Below are 23,973 nucleotides of genomic sequence, written 5' to 3'. Positions count from 1 at the left end.
CGGCCTCAATGTGGCCCCTCGGATCTTCACAAAGCTGGCGGACGCCATAGTACAACAGCTCCGCCTCCGAGACGTCCAGGTGATGGCCTACCTCGACGATTGGCTAGTTTGGGCTCCATCGCCCGAGGATTGTGTAAAATCCTGCAGCAAAGTCACCCAGTACCTAGAACACCTGGGATTCAAGATAAACGCGAAGAAATCTCGCCTCTCTCCAGCTCAGAAGTTCCAATGGTTAGGAATCCATTGGAACCTTCAGTCACACCGCCTTTCCATTCCCCAGAAGAAAAGGAAGGAAATAGCAGGGTCTGTCAAGCGACTACTGAAATCCAAGCGGATCTCAAGACGCCAGCAGGAACGAGTTCTAGGCTCTCTACAGTTCGCCTCAGTAACAAACCCAGTGCTTCGTGCACAGCTAAAGGATGCCGCGGGAGTCTGGAGATGTTCTGCATCCATCGCTCGAAGAGACCTCAAGAGACGGCTCCCAAACAGACTTCGACTTCTCCTCAAGCCGTGGTCGGAAGCAAAGGCCCTGAAAAGGTCCATTCCTCTTCAACACCCACCTCCATCACTCAACATCCACACGGACGCTTCGCTGGAGGGTTGGGAGGTCACTCCCACCAAAAACAGGCTCAAGGCACATGGTCTCCCCTGTTCAAGACGTTCCACATCAACATCTTGGAGGCCATGGCGGTCCTTCTAACTCTGAAGAAACTCTCCCCGCCTCCCTCGATCCATATTCGTCTAACCCTAGACAACTTGGTGGTAGTTCGATGTCTCAATCGCCAAGGCTCAAGATCGCCCCAGATAAATCAGGTGCTTCTCCCAATCTTCCGTCTGGCAGAGAAGAAGAATTGGCACCTGTCTGCAGTTCACCTACAAGGATTCCGCAACGTGACAGCGGACGCTCTATCTTGGACAAACCCGATAGAGTCGGAATGGTCTCTAGACGCAAGATCATTCTCCTTCATCTCCCACTAAGTCCCAGAACTTCAGATAGATCTCTTCGCAACGAGCGACAACAATCAACTTCCTCGGTACGTGGCCCCGTACTAGGACCCCAAGGCAGAAGCAGTGGATGCCATGTCACTGGACTGGAACAGATGGTCCAAGATCTACCTGTTCCCTCCCACCAACCTTCTGCTGAAAGTCCTCTCCAAGCTGAGAACCTTCAAAGGGACAACGGCCCTAGTGGCTCCCAAGTGGCCCCGGAGCAACTGGTACCCCCTGGTCCTGGAGCTGCAGCCCAAGCTGATCCCTCTCCCGGGCCCAGTTCTCTCCCAACAAGTACAGAAGTCGACTGTCTTCGCTTCATCATCGAAAATCAAGGACCTTCATCTCATGATTTTCTCTCCCTAGCCGCAAAGAAGAGGTTTGGGATCTCGAAGAAAAGTCTAGACTTCCTCGAGGAATACAAGACCGAATCCACAAGACGGCAATACGAATCATCTTGGAGAAAATGGGTCTCTTTCGTCAAGACAAAAAATCCTAAGGAAATCACAATTGATTTCTGCATGTCCTTCTTCATTCACCTTCATGGACAGGGATTAGCAGCCAATACGATTTCAACTTGCAAATCGGCCTTGACTAGACCAATATTGTATGCCTTCCAAATTGATCTGTCCAGCGACATCTTCAATAAACTGCCGAAAGCATGCGCTCGTCTACACCCAGCACCCCCACCGAAACCGATATCCTGGTCATTGGACAAGGTGCTCCATTTCGCCTCCAACTTAGATAATGATTCATGCCCTCTCAAGGATCTGACTCAGAAAGTTATATTTCTCTTTGCTCTTGCCTCAGGAGCCCGAGTCAGCGAAATAGTGGCATTATCAAGAGAAGAGGGTCATATCCTGTTTACTGATTCAGGAGACATTACCATCTCCCCGGATCCGACGTTTCTCGCCAAAAATGAATTACCCACCAAAAGATGGGGCCCCTGGAGAATATGCCCCCTGAAGGAAGATGCCTCTTTATGCCCAGTAGAGAGCCTCAAGGTCTATCTTCGCAGAACTTCGAACTTTGGTGGAGGCCAACTCTTCAAAGGAGAAACATCGGGCAGCGACCTGTCACTGAAACAATTAAGAGCGAAAATCACCTACTTCATTCGCAGAGCGGATCCCGACAGTACACCCGCTGGTCACGATCCTAGAAAAGTTGCATCGTCTCTGAATTTCTTTCAGAGTATGGACTTCGAAAGCCTTAAAAGCTTCACAGGCTGGAAGTCCTCGCGTGTTTTCTTCAAACATTATGCGAAACAAGTGCACGAAGTCAAACATTTTGTGGTAGCCGCAGGTAGTGTTATGAAACCTGCACCTAACTCTGCATAGAACAGTGAGTTACTTGGGACTCTAACTCTTCGGGTGCCTATGTTGACCCTCGAGCGATATATAGTGATGTCGAAAACACTTAGTGCTTTCTTATAACTGTTCTTATCCCAGGTGAAATGTCATAGTTGTCACACAAGTGCCGCATGCCTAGAGCATGATGTGTTTTAATTAAAGACTAACGTTCCTCGAGGACGAGTGCCTACTAATAAATTTGAAATTCCCTTTCAGATTCAAGAGCAAGTCTTTATTACTATGTACATTATAATTTCTGTAAATTATCTTTACTTATTGCTGTAATTCATTTAATTTCTGCAACTGTGAAATAAAATTTCTATTTTATTACTTGTGCGTCTCAATCCGCTCCTACTTACTATGAAATACATGCCTGTCATAGTTTTATTATCCCCTTCCTCATGGTTCATGGAGATTTTAAGGTCCTAACCCTTATTTTATATTCACTCTTACAAAGTAATATTCCAATACGAATACTTACTCTTCATACCCTGGAGACGAAACCAACCTTCTCAGCACACAGTGTCCAACCACCACCTGTCGGCATGGCCCGTGGGAACTTCACTGCCAAGGGGGGCAGGAAGATTCTTCCCTACAGTTCTTTATTAAGATTACTATGCTAATTTGTTCAAAGCCCTTGGCACTTACCAATAGGGGAAAATCTACCACGATACATTGATTCTCTGGTATTCTTCCATCAGGACGCCATGGCTTGAGCCCAAAAAACGGATTTTGAGCGAAGCGAAAAATCTATTTTTGGGTGAGATAGCCATGGCGTCCTGATGGACCCTCCCTGCTACTTCGTCCAGTTTTTAGGTCCCACCCTGCTCTGCTGTATCATGGTGATCGGCAAGCAACTGGCTTCAGGATGAAGACGAACGTGACGTCATTCAAGCAATGGCGTCCGTTTGTTTACGTCTCGAGTACCAAAAGTAGCCACGGATGAGATTAGCTATGGAACGGCTCCCAGCTATTCTCTGCCTTTACACACCGAAGCCTTAACTCTGTTCGGGGTGTAGATAGCTATGTGGCGCGTTAATACATGCGTCCCCTGTTGATATACGATATCTTAAAAGGGAAACCTTTAGGATACTCGCTCCAGAAGTTAGAATTCTGTGATAACCTGTGGTTAAATTCTCTGGGAATATCTTAGTAGTTATTTACCCAAGGAAGCTACCAAAAAGGAACCTTCCATCAGGACGCCATGGCTATCTCACCCAAAAATAGATTTTTCGCTTCGCTCAAAATCCGTTATATACACACTGTATATGGTAAATTTGTATTGTATTACAGGGTGTGATTTCGAACAGAAAATAGGCTATATGTTTTCCTATAGTAAATAACGAGATTTAACCGAATTTGACCTTCATTTCAACCGCAAACAAACAGATCAACCAATTCGACTAACTTTAAGTTGCCAAATTGGTTTCTGTTATTACAGATGAAATGAAGGTGAAAACCAGTTGAATCACAATATTTCCTACAGGAAAACATATATTTTCTGTTAAAATGGTTAAATATAATTACTGTTGTCATATATGTTGTGATAAAATATTTAGATATAAGCACTTGCTCAACGGTGTCACTTCCGTTACGAATGTACTGCGAACGATAACATTAGCAACGTTACCAATGATACACAGTGTTACAAACGATGACGAATGGTACACAGAGTTACCAACGGCACGATGACATTACTAACGATAGAAATGGTAGATATTTCCATACGTATTTTAAATAATTTGTCCATATAAGTTTTACTCAATATATAAAAAGTACAAAAAGGGCACAGACCCTAACAAACCCACCTAACCTAACCTAGTAGTATGACAGGTCACAAACCTCAGGTATTTACTGAAAACGGTAAAATTCTCCATGTTACGAATGATACACAGAGTTACCAGCGGTACGGTGACATTACTAGCGATAGTAATGATAGATATTTCCATACGTATTTTAAATGAATTTTCCATATAAGTGTTACACAATATATAAAAAGTACAAAAAGGGCACAGAACCTAACAAACCCACCTAACCAAACCTAGGAGTTCCCCGGTCAGAAAACACATATAATGACGATTGAGGAATGACTTACCTTTATGAAAAAGACGACGAAACTTGCGGGTCACGGGAGGGTGAGACTGACGGCTTAACTCCTATGACTAGGATGAGGATGGTTGTGGGGCCAATGTTTATGTAAAAAGTGGTTTGCAAATAATATGATCTTTTTTCCAAAAAATGTAGTAAGAAGTAATGGTATAACCATAACGACGATTCTTTTTGGTTTTAGGTATGTTGGATTCAGTATTACAATAAAACACGTGAATGACTTTCCTGTAAGATAAAAAAGAACGGCACTTGGGGGCGCTGTAAGGGTTGAGGAATTACAAATTGGGATTTCAGGAAATTATCAACATTGGCTGAAGAGTCATAAAAATCACCATGGAATTTAGCAAATACTTTTAGGTACGGAATACTGCAGCCGATAAAAGTTTCTATAACTTCCTCCATCGCAAAATACAGAAAAATAAATCTCACTTGAAATGACGGACACCTTACTAGGACAAAGGTTTCAAGGGAAAAGGGATTGGTGGAAGGCGAGTGAACAGACCCCTCAAAGAGATAAAGGAAGGGGGTAGGGAAATACCAGTTGACAACCCCCTTGTGTAAACTTTGAATGCGTATCGGTTCGTGATTGGTTAAGGGAGAAACAATGGAGTCTAGAGGGTAAACATGAATGAAGTAAATAGGGAAACTAGTCCAGGGAAAGTAATTATGTGAAACTGTGGAGTGAAAAGGAAATAACAAAAGAAATAACAATATAGAAAGATAAAATGGAATGTATGATAAATAATATTGAATGGGAATATAAAATGAAATGATTATATCATGAATGAACTGGATAGGGAAACTAGTCCAGAGAAAGTATTTATGTGAAACCGGGGAGTGAAGAAGGAAATAACAAAAGAAATAAACCCAATATAGGAAGATAAAATGGAATGTATGATAAATAATATTGAATGGGAATATAAAATGAGATGATTTTAAAAGGTATACGATAACAAAACGAGTTATTGGAGGGGGAAAAGCTTTCTGCGCAGGGGGAGGGATATTTGCGCAGGCCGAAAACTGGTATGCACGAACGAACGTACGTACGGGTGCTAATGTTAGCATGGAATGCTAACATTTGATCTACATCAGACGTTGGCAGAACTGGTTACTGTATTTTTTTCATGAAATAATCTTTGCAACGGCACCTCCAAAGTTTATCCAGTTATACTGTTTTGTATTTTCCTCCGATAATAATATATTCAAGAAGGTAATATATAGAGAAGAAAAGGCTTGTTTTACGATTATATATCGTTTCCCCAGTATGTTTTCCCCACCCAAAACCCAGAGTTCCCACTGGGGGTCCCCCATTATCGTAGGATATAGATGTACAGTATATATATTTCTGAAACTATACATTTGCGACGGGAACGAGTGTCATTTTCGAAGAGAGCGTAATTTTTTCTATAAGAAAAAGTAGTTGTTTTCCTAGGTTACATTGCCTTGTAATACACTACAATAAAACCCTGTATATATATAATCTCAGTATCATTATCATCATCTCCTACGCCTATTAACGCAAAGGGCCTCAGTTAGATTTTGCCAGTCTTCTCTATCTTGAGCTTTTAAATTCAATACTTTTTCATTCACCATCTACACGCTTCATGGTCCTCAGCCATGTGGGCCTGGGTCTTCCAACTGTTCTAGTCCCTTGTGGAACTCTGTTAAAAGTTTGGTGAACTAATCTCTCTTGGGGAGTGTGAAGAGCATACCCAATCCATCTCCATCTACCCCTCACCATGATCTCATCTACATATGGCACTCGAGTAATCTCTCTTATAGTTTCATTTCTAATCCTGTCCTGCCAGTTAACTCCCAATATTCTTCTGAGGGCTTTGTTCTTAAACTACTTAATCTGTTGGAGATTGTTTTTATTGTCATACCACGACTCATGTCCATACAGTAACACCGATCTTACTAAACTGATGTATATCCTGATTTTTATATGTAATTTCAGGCAACTTGATTTCTAAATTTTACTTTACCTAGCCATTGTCTGATTTGCTTTTTTCTATCTTTTGTTAAACTTCAATTCTAAAGACGCTGTGTCATAGATCATAGTTCCCAAATATGTAAATGATTCTACCTCATTAATCCTTTCTCCTTCCAATGATATTTCATCTTCCATTTCATATTCAGTTCTCATCATCTCTGTCTTTCTTCTATTCATCCTGAGCCCAACCTCATATGATATTTCATGCATTCTGGTAAGCAAGCATTGCAAATCCTGTTCTGCTAATATGGACAGCATCATTAGCATACTCCAGGTCAGCTAATTTCCCATTATGAATCCAGTCCAATCCTTCTCCTCCATCTCCAACTGTTCTACACATTACAAAATTCATGAGGATAAACAACATAGGTGGCAACACATTCCCTGGGAGTACTCTGCTGTTCACTGGAAATTCGTGCGATAGGACTCCACTAACATTAACTTTGGCCTTGCTATACTGAGGAACAGTCTTAATCAAATTTACATAAATCAAATTTAAATATTTAAGAGGAATTTCATAATAACACAGGACTCTCCACCAAATTGGCCAGTGCACACTAACAAAGGCTTTTTTATAGTCTACAAATGCCATCAAAAGTGGATTTCTATATTCTACGCATTGTTGTACAACATGTCTCAAAATGAAAATTTGGTCAGTACAACTTGTACCTTTTCTAAATATTGCATGCTCATCTCTCAGCTTTTCATCATTCATTCTCTCTAGTCCCTTTTGAATAATCATATTATGTATTTCCATGACAACTGACATAAGTGTGATGTCTCTGTAACTATTCTAATCAGTCAGGTCTCCTTTTTTATCATTTTCACCAACACTCTTAACTCCCACTCATCAGGTTTTTCCTTTTCTTGCCACATTCTATAAAATATTCTTGTATTCTGGGGGTCACTTCATTTTCAGCCATTATAATCTATACAGTTATTTCATCATAACCAGGGGCTTTCCATCCCCTGAGTTTTTTAATGATAGCTTCGAATTTGCACACACCTAATTCATTCATCCGCACATCGAGGCCTTCATCAGCTTCAGGTATATCAATCAAATTATTTACTTCATATCTCATATTCATGACCTCACTGAAGTGTTCTCTCCATTGTTGCCTTTTTTCATCTTTCGTTGTTATGACAGATCCATCTCTCTTTGTTTTAGGAGAGACATAGGAAAAAGCATGGTGAAGACAATTAGTTGTATTAGCCACATCGACCCAAAATAGCAGAACAGTCGGGTTCTCGTGAAAAGTGTTACGTTTACTTACGACGAATGGGAAAAATGTAAGAAGTGGTATATTCATCAGTGCCTAAACTCAAACATAGCTGAATGAGATTAAAAAAAACTCTTGTAACGTCAATTGATATGAATTACAATTGAAAGGACTTCACTGTTTTACATTTGATGCTTTAATGAAATAAACCGCAGCAGTGGAAGAAGAGAGAAGAAAGGAAAGCCAAGTTCTATGCATTGTTTACAATAAAATATAGGAGCTATTGAAAAAGGTTGCCACAAGGCAGATTTAGTGTCATTTATTACATAAGAAAAAATATCTTAAGCCAATGCAAAGTTTGACTGTATGTAGATGGACTGGAATTCTTGATATAGGAAGATGAACTGAAAGAAGATGAAATCTTAAAGATGATAGTTAGTTCATTTGTATGTAGTGAAATAAATATAGAAAAGAAGAAATAAATGTTATACCTGATGTGGCGAAAAAGACATAACATAAAAGAAAGATAAACTCAATTACACAATACATCGCAAGATTACTAGAGGCGCCGTTGCAAAGGCTGTGCTTTGACTGCAATACAATATCATCAACTTCGCGCTTCATCTCCTACGATTGGCGGTTTATCGCTGGAAAGTTCAGTTGAAATGAACAGAGAAAATAAGACACATGAAGCACTCTGGATGAAAATTGACAGTGGTCATACCAAGATTAGGTTAGGATTAGTGTATGCTCCATAAGGAGGCAAGCGTACCAAGAAAGAAAAGGAAGAAATGTATAAAACAATAAAGGAACAAGTCAAGATAGGAGATATGAACAGAGAAAAAAATATTATTAGTAGGAGACTAATTATAAAGTAGGAGAGAAAATAATGGGAAATAGGCCTGAATTAACAGGAAGTGGCAAGATGCTAGCACAGCTAGTTGATAATATAAATTCAAGTATTATCAATACACATGAAAAATGTAGTGGAAAATGGACTAGAAGTGAAAATGGAAAAAAAGTACGATTATAGATTATGGAATAATCAGAAAAGAGGATGAGGAAGGGGTCAAAAGGATCCTCATAGATGAAGAAAAAGTAGTAACACCCTACAGAATAAGATAGGATTACTTATACGGATCACAATGCCATGGTAATTGAAATGAACTGGCAAACGGACACTAGCCTGGATAATTAGAAGAAAAGAATCCTGGACTTAAAAAGATTCAAAGAAGAGATTGAAACTGCAGGACTATTGAAAATCAACAAAGGGAGGGGGACGATAAAAGAAAAGTATAAAATATGGCAAGAAAAGATTAATAGGATAAACGAGAAATGCAGTAGGAAAGTCAGTAGAAAAGTTCAACGTAAAGCCAAAAGAATAAGAGGTTTAATGGCGTTGAAAAGGAAAATAAAAGATATCAGATTGAAGGAAAATAATATAGAAAATAGGCGACTTCATGAAGTACAAGAAAAACTGATAGAAACACCAACTAAAGAGGTGGCCCGGTATATTAGAAAGGCCCTTTAAGTTAGAAGTAAAAGTATGCGAGCTGTGTTGTCTGTGTAGGTTCTGTGGGAGGTAACTAATGGCAATGAATTTTCTGCATATTGCAGCGATTTGCACCTACTACACTTCTAGTAGTGTGCCCACAATCACAGTGTTGTGGAGAGAGCAACGAGGAACATGAGTGCAGGAACCAGAAGTCTACGAACAAGAATCTACACATGGCGATAATAGGATTATTTATCACAACTATACTGAAAAAGAGAACTTGGTAACGTTGGTTCTCTTGAAAGATTTAAGATGGATAAACCAATCACTAGTAGATGGGAATTAAAACAGGACATCGGGAAAAGCGTATGTGGTTAAAGAAAAGAAAATATCCAAAAACATAAGTTCTACAGAGAAGATAGATTAAATACCAAAATTTTTAACCAAACCATCTGTCAGGCACAATAATGAGATAAATTACACCAAACCTATGTTAGGATAAATAAAAATAAGGTGATAGTAATGCAAAAAAAAAAAAAACATTGACCTACTGTAATTCATGAAGCGAAGTATTGTTTATTTTATCGAAAAAGAGACAGAGGAAACACTTAGGAGCAGAAAATCTAAGTGCACGCCAAAACGTATATACTACAGAGGGAGAGATAGTAGTAGGAACCCCCAACTCACCGAACGAGATGAGGATTTTGTCTATCTAGAGAAGAATTTTGTCCATCTTGATGACTAAGAAAAAAAAAGGGAAGAAACTCCTGATGAGGATACTGTATATAGAAAGAAATAAAAAAGTAACATACCAGAAGCAACGTAGTATAGTATATTTCTTGGCACATTCAATTTGGAGGTTTCAAACAAAAAATGCAACAAAAAAGTCGACAAAAGTTGTCCCCGTGCCGTGACCAGGATTCGAACCTGGGTTATTGCGGCCACAACGCAATGTACTAACCACTATACGATCACGGCCACTGCGGGTGTGGAGAGAATAGGAATTTTATGATATAAAACGAAAATAGATTTAAATATTTTAGTGAACGAAAATTACATGGATATAGAATAAACACTTGTAAGATAGGTCTTTAATTATCTATACTTTATTTATTATGCGGTGAATGTTATCGTTTATATGTAGGCTTACGTTATCAATATTATGCTCATGTGGGAAATATGTATTTCTTTAACCTTAGATGTGGATTCGAGGTAGGCCTAATTAATAACTTAATTTTCTTTTACTATTTATATACGGTATTTTGTAATGTGTATTAGCCATAATTTGAGAGATGGACATTGTACTTAAGAATTCACTTCCTACTTCCGTGCTTGGAGAATTTTAGAATCATTCATCCTCCAGTTGACATTTTGCGCTTACACAGACATATGCACTCATACACACACGTGTATGTGTGTATACACAACAAATGCAGCTGTTTCTAGTCCACTGCAGGACTAGGGCCTCATCCATTTTCATCACCACTCGGGCCACTGCGGATTGGTGATAGTGGAGACTTATTCTCAAAGCAAACCAACCTAGTATGGGTGGCCCTGACTAGTGCAGCTTTACTGATTATGGCGATACACAAACCCTTCCACCACGTTAAAGTATCCCCCCCCCCCCAGCCACACACATAGGATATGATGAATTAAGTATTGATTTAAAAGCTCAAGATAGAGACGACTGGCGAAACCTAAACGAGGCATTTTGCGTCAATAGGCGTAGGAGATGATAATGATGATAATATATATATATATATATATATATATATATATATATATATATATATATATATGTATGTATGTATGTATGTATGTGTGTGTGTGTGTACACACACACACACATATACATACCCCATCATAATCATCATCATTTCCTCCTACGCCTATTGACGCAAAATGCCTCGGTTAGATTTCGCCAGTCGTCTCTATCTTGAGCTTTTAAATATATATATATATATATATATATATATATATATATATATATATATATATATATATATATATATATATATATTCTTCATCATCATCATCATCATCATTTTCTACGCCTATTGACGCAAAATGCATCGGTTAGATTTTGCCAGTCGTCTCTATCTTGAGCTTATATATATATATATATATATATATATATATATATATATATATATATATATATATATAGCCTATATATATATATATATATATATATATATATATATATATATATATATATATATTTTCATCATCATCATCATTTCCTACGCCTATTGATGCAAAATGCCTCTGTTAGATTTCGCCAGTCGTCTCTATCTTGAGCTTTTAAATCAATACTTCTTCATTCATCATATCCTACTTAACGTTTCATAGACCTCAGCCATGTAGGCTTGGATCTTCCAACTCTTTTTGTGCCTTGTTAAGCCCAGTTGAAAGTTTGGTGAACTAATCTCTTTTGGGGAGAGCAAAGAGCATACCCAAACCATCTCCATCTACCCCTCACCATGATCTCGTCCCCATAAGGCACTCGAGTAATCTCTCTTATAGTTTCATTTCTAATCTTGTCCTGCCATTAAACTCCCAATATTTATCTGAGGGCTTTGTTCTCAGATCTGCTAAATCTGTTGGATATTGTTTTATTGTCATACCATGATTCATGTCCATACAGTAACACCGATCTCTCTAGAATGATATATAGCCTGATTTTATATGTAATTTCAGTCGATTTGATTTTCAAATTTTACTTTACCTAGCCATTGTCTGATATGCTTTTTCAATCTTTCATTAAACTGAAATTCGAAAGATCCTGTATTAGAGATCATAGTTCCTAAATATTTAAATGATTCCACTTCATTAATCCTTTCTCCTTCCAATGATATTCCATCTTCCATTGCATATTCCGTTCTCATCATCTCTGTCTTTCTTCTATTTATCTTGAGCCCAACCTCATGTGACATTTCATGCATTCTGGGAAAGCAAGTATTGCAAGTCCTGTGATATTCTGCTAATAAGTACAGCATCATCAGGTTACTCTAGGTCAGCTAATTTCCTGTTACCAATCCAGTCCAATCCTTCTCCACCATCGCCAACTGTTCTATGCATAACAAAATCCACGAAGATTAACAACATAGGTAACGACGCATTCCCTTGGAGTACACCACCGTTCACGGGAAATTCATTTGATATGACTTCACTAACATTAACTATGCGCTTGCTTTGGTCATGAACAGACTTAATCAAATTTGTATATTTAAGAGGAACTCCATAATAACCTAGGACGCTTCTCCAAATTGGCCGGTGCACACTATCAAAGGCTTTTTCATAGTCCACAAATGCCATCAAAAGTGGTTTTCTATATTCTTCACATTGCTGGATTTCTATATTCTACATATTGCCGTATCAAATGTCGTACAATGAAAATCTGGTCATTACAACTTCTACCTTTTCTAAATCCTACATGTTCATCTCTTGGCTTTTCATCAATCTTTCTCTCTATTCTCTTAGAATAAGCATACTGTACTATATATCTTCATGACAACTTACGTAATTGTGATGCCTCTGTAATTATCGCAGTCAGTCAGATCTCCTTTTTTTTTTTTTGCCATTTTCACAAGCACTACTAACTGTCATTCATCAGGTTTTGCCTTTTTACCCCCATTCTACAAAATAATGTTGTATGTATTCTGGGAGTCACTTCATTTTCGGCCAGTAGCATCTCAGCAGTTATTCCATCGTATTATTATTATTATTATTATTATTATTATTATTATTATTATTATTTGCTAAGCCACAACCCTATTGGAAAAGCATGATGCCATAAGCCCCGGGGCCCCAACAGAGAAAATAGCACAGTGAGGAAAGGAAACAAGGAAAACTAAAATATTTTAAGAACAGTTTACTCATAAATATTTCCTATATAGGCCTAAACTATAAAAGCTTTAACAAACCAAGAGGAAGAGAAATGAGATGGAATAGTGTGCCCTCAAGCAAGAGAACTCTAACCCAAGACAGTGGAAGACCATGGTACAAAAGCTATGGCACTACACAAAACTAGAGAACAATGGTTTGATTTTGGAGTGTCCTTCTCCTAGAAGAGCTACTTAACATAGCTAAAGAGTCTTTTCTACCCTTACCAAGGGGAAAGTAGCCATTGAACAGTTACAGTGCAGTAGTTAACCCCTTGGGTGAAGAAAAATTATATCAAGGGGTTTACTATTTTTAGGTTTTTAATGATAGCATCGACTTCAAACACTGATTCATTCATGGACACATCAAGGTCTTCCTCAGCTTCAGGTATATCAATCAAATTATTCCCTTCAAATCTCCTATTGACGATCTCACCAAAGTGTTTCAATCAACGTTGCCTTTCTTCATCTTATGTTGTTATAACAGACCCATCTCTTTTTTTGATGGGCATATGCTTCTTCTTTGCCCCAGTAGAGATTTCATTGATAATTCCATGAGCAATTCTTACACCACAACCACTCTTGAATTCATAGCTTTGCCAGCCTCATCTGCTTTCCTGTCTAGATATTCTCTCTAGTCTTACATGACTTTTCTTTTGACTTCACTATCAATTCTGGAGTACATAGCATGCTCTACCATGTAATTTTCATTACTTCCTCGAAAACTTTCAACAGTCAATTTCCGTCTTTGTCTCCTTTTTATAGTGTCTCAAGTATCACTTGATATCCATGGTTTTCTCCTTGTAACTGCATGTTCCAACACTTCACTACCAACTGACTGATATGTGTTCTTAATATCACACCATTCTCCATTAATTGCTTGCTCTTCGTCTCTTCAAGTCTCTAAGACTGCAAATCTATTCCCACATTCAATTGCAAAGAGGTCTCTGTGGTAATCTTGTAGAAGCTTGCTTGTATCAAACCTAGATATTCTATCAACATTTCTGTTGGGTGCTTTCTGTTTTAATTTCAGCGTGGTAATGAGCTAGTGATTACTACCAATATATGGAGCTTTAAATACACACACACACACACACACACACACACACACACACACACACACACATATATATATATATATATATATATATATATATATATATATATATATATATTAAGAAAGTGACTGCAGAAGTTGTTAAGCCTCTCAATTTTCAGCAAGTCTTTGGGGATGAGATCGCTAGCCATATGTCCCTCAGCACTCTAGCTTCGACCCACAGCTATAGAGTAAGTACTAATTGACTAAGAGAATGAATGGATCACTCAGATATATAACACAGGTCCTCCTGCTATTGAAACGAGATTACTGCCGACTCAATAGAACCTATAAACAGTTGAACATTTACTACATTACAATTTTCGTGAAATGCTTGGTGGGTAGGTTGATTATTTGAATTATTTATTTCCTTTCCTCACGGGTCTGTTTATTCCTGTTGGAGCCCTTGGTCTTATAGCATTCTGCTTTTCTAACTAGGAGTGTAACTTAGCGTATGAAATAATAATAATAAAAATTCATACAACGTACACATGCGCGAAACAGGGAGATAACCATCCGTAGGGTTTATTGTTAAGAATTTCCTAAGACCTTGGAGCGTTCAATAATAATTCGGCGAGCTGTTGTTTGCTGGATGTCATGGTGAGCACGGTCCTAGACCTTGGGCGTCAGTGAAGGCCAAGGCCAGTGCAGTGTATATAAATTGTCGAATTGATGTCGAAGGTTATGGCTTAGTTGGAAGAATATTTACAGAACAAGAAGGGTCTATTTGAAGGCATACACTGTACATGCGTGTTACTTAATTTTCGCTCTCAATGGTTTCTTGTGTTGCAAAAGGATGATGATAAATTAGTCCACGTTAGCGTTCCAAAAGGCACCGCCCTTGAACTTAATGCAGTCTCTAACGATGCCGCCCTATGACCAGGGTCCCATCTCTCTCTCTCTCTCTCTCTCTCTCTCTCTCTCTCTCTCTCTCTCTCTCTCTCTCTCTCTCTTTTATATTTACATTTTCTTCAATTATTTTCTTCTCAAACCTAATTAGATTTCATGGTTTACTCAAAACAAAATCGTTTACTCAAAACAAAATCGTATGCTTTTAATTTTTTTTTCTACAAAATATTCGAACTTTGATCTTTTTTGGTAATGGTTGTTTTAAGAGCAAGAGTCCGTGCTGGCATAAGGCCAGCTTAATCTGAGATAGATTCATCACCTCATGACTATTGAAATACTATTGAACATTAATGGTGTTAAATTTCTTAAGTTGTATTATTATTATTATTATTATTATTGTTGTTGTTGTTGTTGTTGTTGTTGTGTAGTATTAGATTTTGTTGGATACTATAGTTGCCGCAGAGATTCTGGACAAAATAAGCCCCACCCATGATGACGTCATAGACAATCATGTTGTCTTCTGCGTCGACAGTGGTCCTAATAGCTACCCCTATAGTGATTATAAGTTAGTGTAGTTTGAAATTTGTGAGGGGATATATTGTGACCACTGCTTGCGTGGGAGACAACATGATTGGCAATGACGTCATCAGGGGGTGGGGCTTATATCACCCGGAGCTGTGCAGCGACCAGGGACATGCAGAGAACTTTCTCAGGGCAGGTGCTCAAGTGGAAAAAAGGGCAAAAATATAGAAATGAATGAGGCTAAATATATACTGGCTCAACATTCTTTCAAATTTATTTAAACTAGCCATTAATAATTCAAGAAAGAGATAAACATGACTGATATCATAGGTACAAGTGGGCTAATGTTTTTTTATGAACATAAAATCTTCAGTACTGACTACCAGTAGAAATAGGAAATTTAACAAAAGAAAAATTATTTATATTACTTTTACATAAATGACTGCAAGAAAATCAATCAGTATGTTCAATACACTAGACTAATAACCAGACCTTATCATTTTATATTTATAAGAGAACCCTTCTTTGTGCCATTTCTTTGAATATGCTGATAACTTCACTGTTGTTGATTGTTATATCCGTTTCAACTGCTAGCAACAAAAGACCAGATAACCTCTACCTCTCCTCACTGGACAGGCTGCGTAGCTTTGTCTTCACCAGCTTGAGTTTGGAGAAGGTCTTTTCCACTGCTGCAATTGTGACGGGTAGAGTGCCATAAATTGTTAAAAGTTCAAGCATAAGTTACAATATCTCCGGGACATTGTTTTCTTTCATCAGGTTGAGCATTGTAGCTGCAGTGTTCTGTGGCAGGCAAGGAAATGAGGAATAGAAGATCTTTAATTTCAACTGTAGCTTGTCTACTTCTTCTAACTCATAAAACTAGCATAATTTCTGCAATGACTTAAATGCCTCTTCACTCACAGGTTCTCTCCAGTTATCTTGGACTGTCATTTCAGATACCCCATGTTGTTTTGTCTCCACCTTTAAATCTTCTTTGTAGCTCTTGTGATATTGTATCTAAAAACATAAAATACTCTCACACAGTAGTACTCGTCCAAGGATTGATATTGCTGGTCCTCAGTAGCAGATGTAGCACTATACTTGTATCTTTCAGGCATTTTTCTTCTTCTGCCTTGTCCAGGGATCCCAGAAGGGAGGTTGATGGCCATGGATTCAGCTCTCTCTCTCTTTAACATTTGTAAAAATCTCCTGAAACTTCTCATCATTTCTTAATTCTCTCAAACTTTGTAGCACTCCATCCGCAATTCTGTAGGAGGCAGCCAAATCAAAGTCTTTCTGTTGTAAGGCATTAGAGGCATAGGCAGTTTCTTGAAAAACTGGGGTGGCAATCTCAAGACAAACAAGAAATTCAAACTTAATACTTTGCAGCAATATTGAGGCATCCAGTGCTGATGCATCAGGAGGATGTTTTTGCACTATCTCTTCTAAAAATTGCTTCAGAGCTGGGATGACCTTCCTCTTGGTTATAAGACCTGACCCTCTGCAAGCCAATCTTGTATCTGATAGCTTCTTAAATTCAAGTGGGCGGTCTTCTGGATACATTGCTTTCTGGATCTCCATGAAAGCAGCATGCCCTTTTGAAGAGTTAGCAATAAAAGCATACAGTTTCTTCACCAAACTGAAAAAAGTTATAAAATGAGTACTTGATTTTGCACTTTTGACTTTTTGTCAGTCTAGCTCAGCTGAGCTTGTCTAGGCCCCAGTGTTACCAGACAGTGAGACATATAGTCAGCTGATCTTGGGTGACCCAGTGTTGCCAAGATATAATACCCATTTCTACAAACTCCTGTTTATTATTATTATTATTATTATTATTATTATTATTATTATTATAATAATAATAATAATAATAATAATAATTATTATTATTATTATCATTATTATTATTATTAATATTATTATTATTATCATTATTATTATTATTATTAATATTGTTATTATTATCATTATTATTATTATTATTGACTCAGATAGGCGGTATAGGCGGTGATCCTATAATACATCACTCTCAAAAGGGCACTTTTAATACAATAGCAAAAGGGGCAGGTGCTTGGGCACCCCTAGCAACCCCCCTCTGCACGTCCCTGGCAGCGACTATAGTGTACCCGAGCCGTGAAAAATGATAAGTAGATATTTAGATAGATATGCACACATACGGACAGATTTAACCGTTATTATCACATCTCCATTTCCTAACTACAAGTCGCTGGTTTGGCAATTTGTGGGAGAGTATGTTTTTTTAGTGTACTTCTCGGGGTATCTCCTTCCCCCTCGAGCATCACAGGAATATATATATATATATATATATATATATATATATATATATATATATATATATATATATATACATATATATATATATATATATATATATATATATATATATATATATATATATATATATATATATATATATATATTCTTACGAAGCTGGTCTACATGAGAGTAAATATTTTATTCATGTATTTTATTTGGGTAATTAGGAAATATATAACCAGCTCATAAGGTGGGTCTGACTCATGTAGGATCAAGTAAATGTATGTAAATTACATAAGACTTTAGTCATTTAAGAATTACCTTTTTATTTCACGTAGTTTTGTTACAAAGTCTTATGTAAACTTATAAGGTACGCTGTATGACACACACGAGGTATGAGCACGATTAACTTTGTCAATTTTTCCACATGGTTACAAAATGCAGGGAAATTCTAGAGGTAGAATTTTTCTTTTATGTAACGATACGAGAGGAAGGTGGGCGGGGTAAGCCGAGAGGGTTGCCTCGCCAAGTGCTGTTGGTACCCGTCTTTAACTTGACAAGTTGGCAACATTGGCGCCGTTAAGCCCTATCCCCGAAGCTTCCAGACGATGTACTGGAAGGTTCTAGATGAATTGAATTGATATATTCCAGCCTGATAGTCGAAAGCCATCATTCCGCCAACCCTTTCTCAAGCACCTCTCGTACGTGAAAAGTGTTTTTCTCTCAAGTGTACAGTGTTCATGAAACATTGATATTTTTTGTAAAGGGAAGTGAGTATTACATAAATTTACATTGAGGATTATTTTGTAACTGGCCCTGTGTAATTCATTAATGTGAAGTGCATTTAAAAAGTTTTGCTTAACCGTTCTGTAACCTTGTGTAAGCCAAAAGACGGAAGTATGACAGTTACGTACATGTAAATTTCATTATTGTTTATTCATTAGAGTGTTAAAGTGTTAACTCTTTTCTTTAATTGTTACAATTAAATATTTTTATGAATTAATTTCCAGTAAAACAAGTGTTTGTATCATTGTTGTTATTTTTTCTAAGTCTCCAATTTAAAATAGCTCATAGCTTGTGGCGATTTGTTAGCTCGCACGATATTAAGTACAGTCTTTTATCTCACTTTTAAATCCTGCCCTTCTAAAATCCTGTGCACATTCCCGAAGTATGATGTATAATTTAGACACAACGTAATTGATGACAAAACCCTTATTTTCAGGGGACAAATTTTTTCACACAGATTTCCATATTTTCCATAGAGGGCTGTAGTAGTTGCCTTTATTCTTTTCTGTGTAGTGGCAAGCCACGCCTTTTGTCGGGGTGGCTGCTTTTCTTTCTTTGGCCAGCCATGTCTTCACTTAGGGCTGTAGATCCCTCTGTCTGCACGGTGGCCTCACACAATGGATGAAGAAGAGAATGGCTGCACTCTTGGTCGTTAGTTTGCTTCTGTACTGCGTAATGACCATGTTCGTTGAGCTAAACCCTCTTTTACTCTGCAGTGCTTGGAGACATTGTCTATTTCACTTTAAACACTTCACCTTTTCGCTCATGAATGGCAGAGGCAAGGGACAGCGACGTTGCCCCAGCGAGTAGGACAATGCCCTAGAGACTGACCATCTATCATATGATCAGCTCCCAAGCCCCCATTCCACCCAAGATAGGGCCAGGGAGGGGCAGGTAATGGCTGCTGATGACTACCCAAAACCCCCATCCTTAGCTCACAAGGATGGTAAGATTGCTGACACTAAATGAACTAACGAGTTTGAGCTTGACTCGATCATTCGTCTGGCGATCACCAGGCAGAGACGTTACCAATTAGTCCACAGCAACTATAAGCAGATGCTTCATCTTGTTAGGGATACTTCTGCCTCCACTTATCTTGTATTAAAAATCCTTCAATTCTGCTTCTTCAAAGGGAGAAGGCCCCACTTATCAGCGTCGAGGACTGCCATAGTAGTGCCATTAAATTGTGTCATAGGTCAATTTCCTGTTGGCTGTAACACTGACCTGTGCTCTTATTGCTGTGTTTGTTGAAAGCCTTATTTTCATGTTGTCAGACACTGATCGATGGACTGGTCAGTGTTGATGATGGAAGATTTGCCATTGAACTCCATTTATTCTTCTGCTTATTTTGCAGCGACTGTTGTTTTTTGAAAGAAAACCAACAAATTTTAGAGCTTACACACATATTATCTCTCTCTCTCTCTCTCTCTCTCTCTCTCTCTCTCTCTCTCTCTCTCTCTCTCTCTCATCTTAGGAGGTGGGGGCATCTATAAAACATATAAAGACCAGAAAAGATACGCACACAATTATATATATATATTATATATATATATATAAATATATATATATATATATATATATATATATATATATATATATATATATATATATATATATATATATATATAAAGAAGTCAGAATTACAAAGCCATATTGCACAAAAGACAGAACTGAAGGAATCAATACCACTGCGTACCGGTTTACTCTCACCCCTTCGACACTGAATATCTTTCACCATTTGCTGTATTTTTTCTTCACTTTGACATAACAAGTCCGAAATCAGGACCAAGTTATTAAACGTTGGCCCCGTGTTGGATGACTGTAAATTCAAACGAAGGAATGATTGCTTTTATAAATAAAAGGAAATATAAATGCAATCTGTTGTACTGAGTAGTTCCTGTTAACAGTAATAAAAGTTCAAGCGAGATTTAACACTGATAAAATAGTTTCCAGAGCCTAAATGGAACTTCAGGAAGAATGATCTCTTAACTGGGATGTTTTTAAACAAACTAGAAGGGCATATGGCGCTGTCTATTAGTTTTTAAGATTTCTACGAACTTTTGATATATCTCAAACCAAACATGGAATTTTCAATGTAAATATAAACAAGGAAGGAATGGTCGCAAATAGATTATTATAATCGGATGAGATGAAAAAAAAATATGTATCAAGAATATATTACAAAGTCAAAGGAAAATGTCTGATGTGTACAAGTTTCTGAAGATAAACACGAAATGTCAAAATGATAAAAAATACCTTGAAGTCAAGTTGAAGAAATCTTGGATATTCGAAATCTTAAACAAGACAAATATTTTGAAGGACTTTTTTTGAGCTTTTTGGCTGATGGTAATTTTGTGAAATCCGACAGATAAGTTTGCGTAATATTTACGATTATTTTAGGATTTATTTTTATCATAATAGTATATGATGCTGATTGAATCCTCTTATGAGAATAATTTCCGAATCTTGAAGTTTTCTAATCTCGTTGATGACTGCTTAATGATATTTTTCCGGTTAGTTGATAATGACTACTTGAAATTTCAACGTACACAATTCATGGAATGTTTTACTTTTTATTATTTAGAATTACTGTACGCGACCCGTCAAAAATGACGTCTAAATATGTAATTAGATATGTACACACACAGGTCTTTGGATCATCGTCTGGTTACGGCTGATTTTTCCTTTGCTTACACGTAAACCGAATAGTGAGGCTTATTTTTTACACAGTCTCCTCTTTCCTTTTTTCACTCAAGGGGTTACCGTAAGCAATGTAATTGTTCAGTGGCTACTTTCCTCTTGGTAAAGGTAGAAGAGACTCTAGCTATGGCAAGCATTTCTTCCAGGAGAAAGACACTCCAAAATCAAACTATTGTTCTTTATTCTTGGGTAGTGCCATGGTCTTTCACAGTCCTGGGTTAGAGTTATGTATCTTGAGGTTACGTAAACTCATGATCACTATTCTAGCTGTTTCCTTATATCCTTTCTTCACTGGGCTATTTTCCTCCTTAGAGCCCTTGTGCTTATAGTATCCTGCTTTTCCAACTTGGGTTGTAGTTTAGCTGTAGTAATAATAATAATAATAATAAAAATAATAATGGTAATAATAACCTTATCACTTTTTGATCATAGGTCATCATCGTTACTATGTATATGTCTAACAAATTAAGCATCTCTAATTCATAACGCGAAGTTAGTGGCTGAAGATAATGAATACTTTATATATTAGAAATTTCAACAGACGTTAGAGTCTGGTGTGAGCGGCAAGGCGTTGCAGGAGGAAACGAGTAGACAACTGGTTCTGGTGAAAGATTGCAGGAAGGTTGGTTTCTGCTGGTTCGAATTGGTAAATATCATAGAATATCATATAAGATTTTGTTGAAGATTTCTAATTGCTGGTTAGATTAAGGAAAACGGAGGTATGACCAAGGAATATACTTTTCAGGTCTCTTAGACTATGGTAGGAAGAACACAAACACACACACACACACACACACACATACACACACACACACACATATATATATATATATATATATATATATATATATATATTTATATTTATATACAGTAGACCACTTACGGCTGATGATATGTGTCATCAGCCGTAACTAGTGTAGTGCAGGACAAGGGTCTCTGACATGTCCTTCCACTCGCGTCTGTTTATGGTATTTTTATGCCAGTCGATACCCTCAATTTTCTTAGTTCATTAATCTATCGTCTTCTCTTCCTTTCCCTGCTTCTTTTGAAATCTTTATATACCCATTCTGTTTTTCTTAATATCCTTCTATTGTCTGTCACTCATTATATGTCCTGCCCATGTCCATTTCTTTTTCTTACATGTTGTTAGATTATCCTCTACTTTAGTTTGCTCTCATATCCATGTTTCTCTTTTTCTGTCTCTTAGTGTTATTCTCAACATATTCTTACCATGGTGCTTTGAGTTGTAGCTACCTTATGTTCTAAGGCTTTAGTATGGCTCCAAGTTTCTGATGCATAAGTTAAAAGTGGTTGGACCATCTGGTTACATACTTTTCTTTTTAGATTTTGTAATCATATTTTGTTTATCAAAAGCTTTCCATCTCGTGCTTATTCCTTTGATTTCGGTCTCATATCCTGTTACTGTCTGTCCTAAGTATGTATATTCATTTAAGGTAGTAGGTTGGCCAAGGCACCAGCCACTCATTGAAATGCTACCGCTAGAGAGTTATGGGGTCCTTTGACTGGCCAGACAGTACTACATTGGATCCTTCTCTCTGGCTACGGTTCACTTTCCCTTTGCCTACACATACACCTAATAGTCTGGCCTATTCTTTCCAGATTCTTCTCTGTCCTCATACACCTGACAACACTGAGATTAACGAACCATTCTTCTACACCCAAGGTGTTAATTACTGCACTGTAACTGTTCAGTGGTTACTTTCCTTTTGTTAAAGGTAGAAGAGACTCTTTAGCTATGGTAAGTAACTCTTAGGAGAAGGACACTCAAAATCAAACTATTGTTCTCTAGTCTTGGGTAGTGCCATAGCCTCTGTACCATGGTCTTCCACTGTCTTGCGTTATAGTTCTTTTGCTTGAGGGTACACTCGGTCACACTATTCTATCTAATTCCTCTTCCTCTTGTTTTGTTAAAGTTTTATAGTTTATATAGGAAATATTTACTTTAATGTTGTTACAGTTCTTAGAATATTCACTTCTTCCTTATTTCCTCTCCTCACTTGGCTATTTTCCCTGTTGTAGCTCGGCAAATAATAATAATAATAATAATAATAATAATAATAATGATGATTATAATAATAATAATAATAATAATAATTATCAATCTCTATAGGCTCATGCTAAACCTTATTTATTGTAGTTCTGCATTTTCATTGAAAGTTATCTTAGTTTTACTCGTATCAATTTTTAGTCCTACATTTTTGCTGTCTATTCAAATCTTCTATCATTTTTTGCATTCCTCCCCTGATTCACTAAACAGAACTATATCATCTGCAAATTTCAAGTTGTTAAGGTATTCCTCATTATTGTTATTAAATACATTTTCCCAATCTAAATTAAAAAAAAAAAAGGTTTTTCTATGCATGCTGTGACTAGTTTAGGAGAGATGTGGTCTCCCTGTCAGATTCCTTTCTCAGTATTTTCTCACTGCCTTTATGTAGTTTTAGCATTGCTTTACTTTCTGTATACATATTTTCAAGTGTTTTAAAATAAGATTCATTTATTCTTTGTCTTTGAGGGGCTCTCATTACTGCTGAAGTTTTGACAAAATAAATTTTTTTTCTTAATCTGTAAATGCCATACACAGTGATTTGTTATACTCTGTTGATTTTATCATTAGATGGTTAATTACAAGGATATAGTCAGTTGTTGAATACCCACTTCTAAAGCCTGTTCGCGCTCTTG

General features: G+C 37.3%; 1 protein-coding gene and 1 non-coding gene across 3 annotated transcripts in view; one reads left to right on the top strand and one right to left on the bottom strand.

Moving 5' to 3' along the window:
* Hn (phenylalanine-4-hydroxylase) overlaps nucleotides 1-23,973 on the top strand; it is a 331,150-nt gene that overhangs the window by 198,424 nt on the left and 108,753 nt on the right. The gene's annotated exons all lie outside the window — the stretch shown is intronic.
* Nucleotides 10,063-10,134, bottom strand: TRNAH-GUG (transfer RNA histidin (anticodon GUG)). Its single transcript has one exon. It is a non-coding gene; the product is annotated as a tRNA-His (tRNA).

The sequence above is a fragment of the Palaemon carinicauda genome, chromosome 28 (assembly GCF_036898095.1).
Source record: "Palaemon carinicauda isolate YSFRI2023 chromosome 28, ASM3689809v2, whole genome shotgun sequence".
Taxonomy (NCBI): Eukaryota; Metazoa; Arthropoda; class Malacostraca; order Decapoda; family Palaemonidae; genus Palaemon; species Palaemon carinicauda.
The sequence above is the reverse complement of the archived record's forward strand: the minus strand, read 5'-3'. Positions and strand labels throughout refer to the sequence as shown.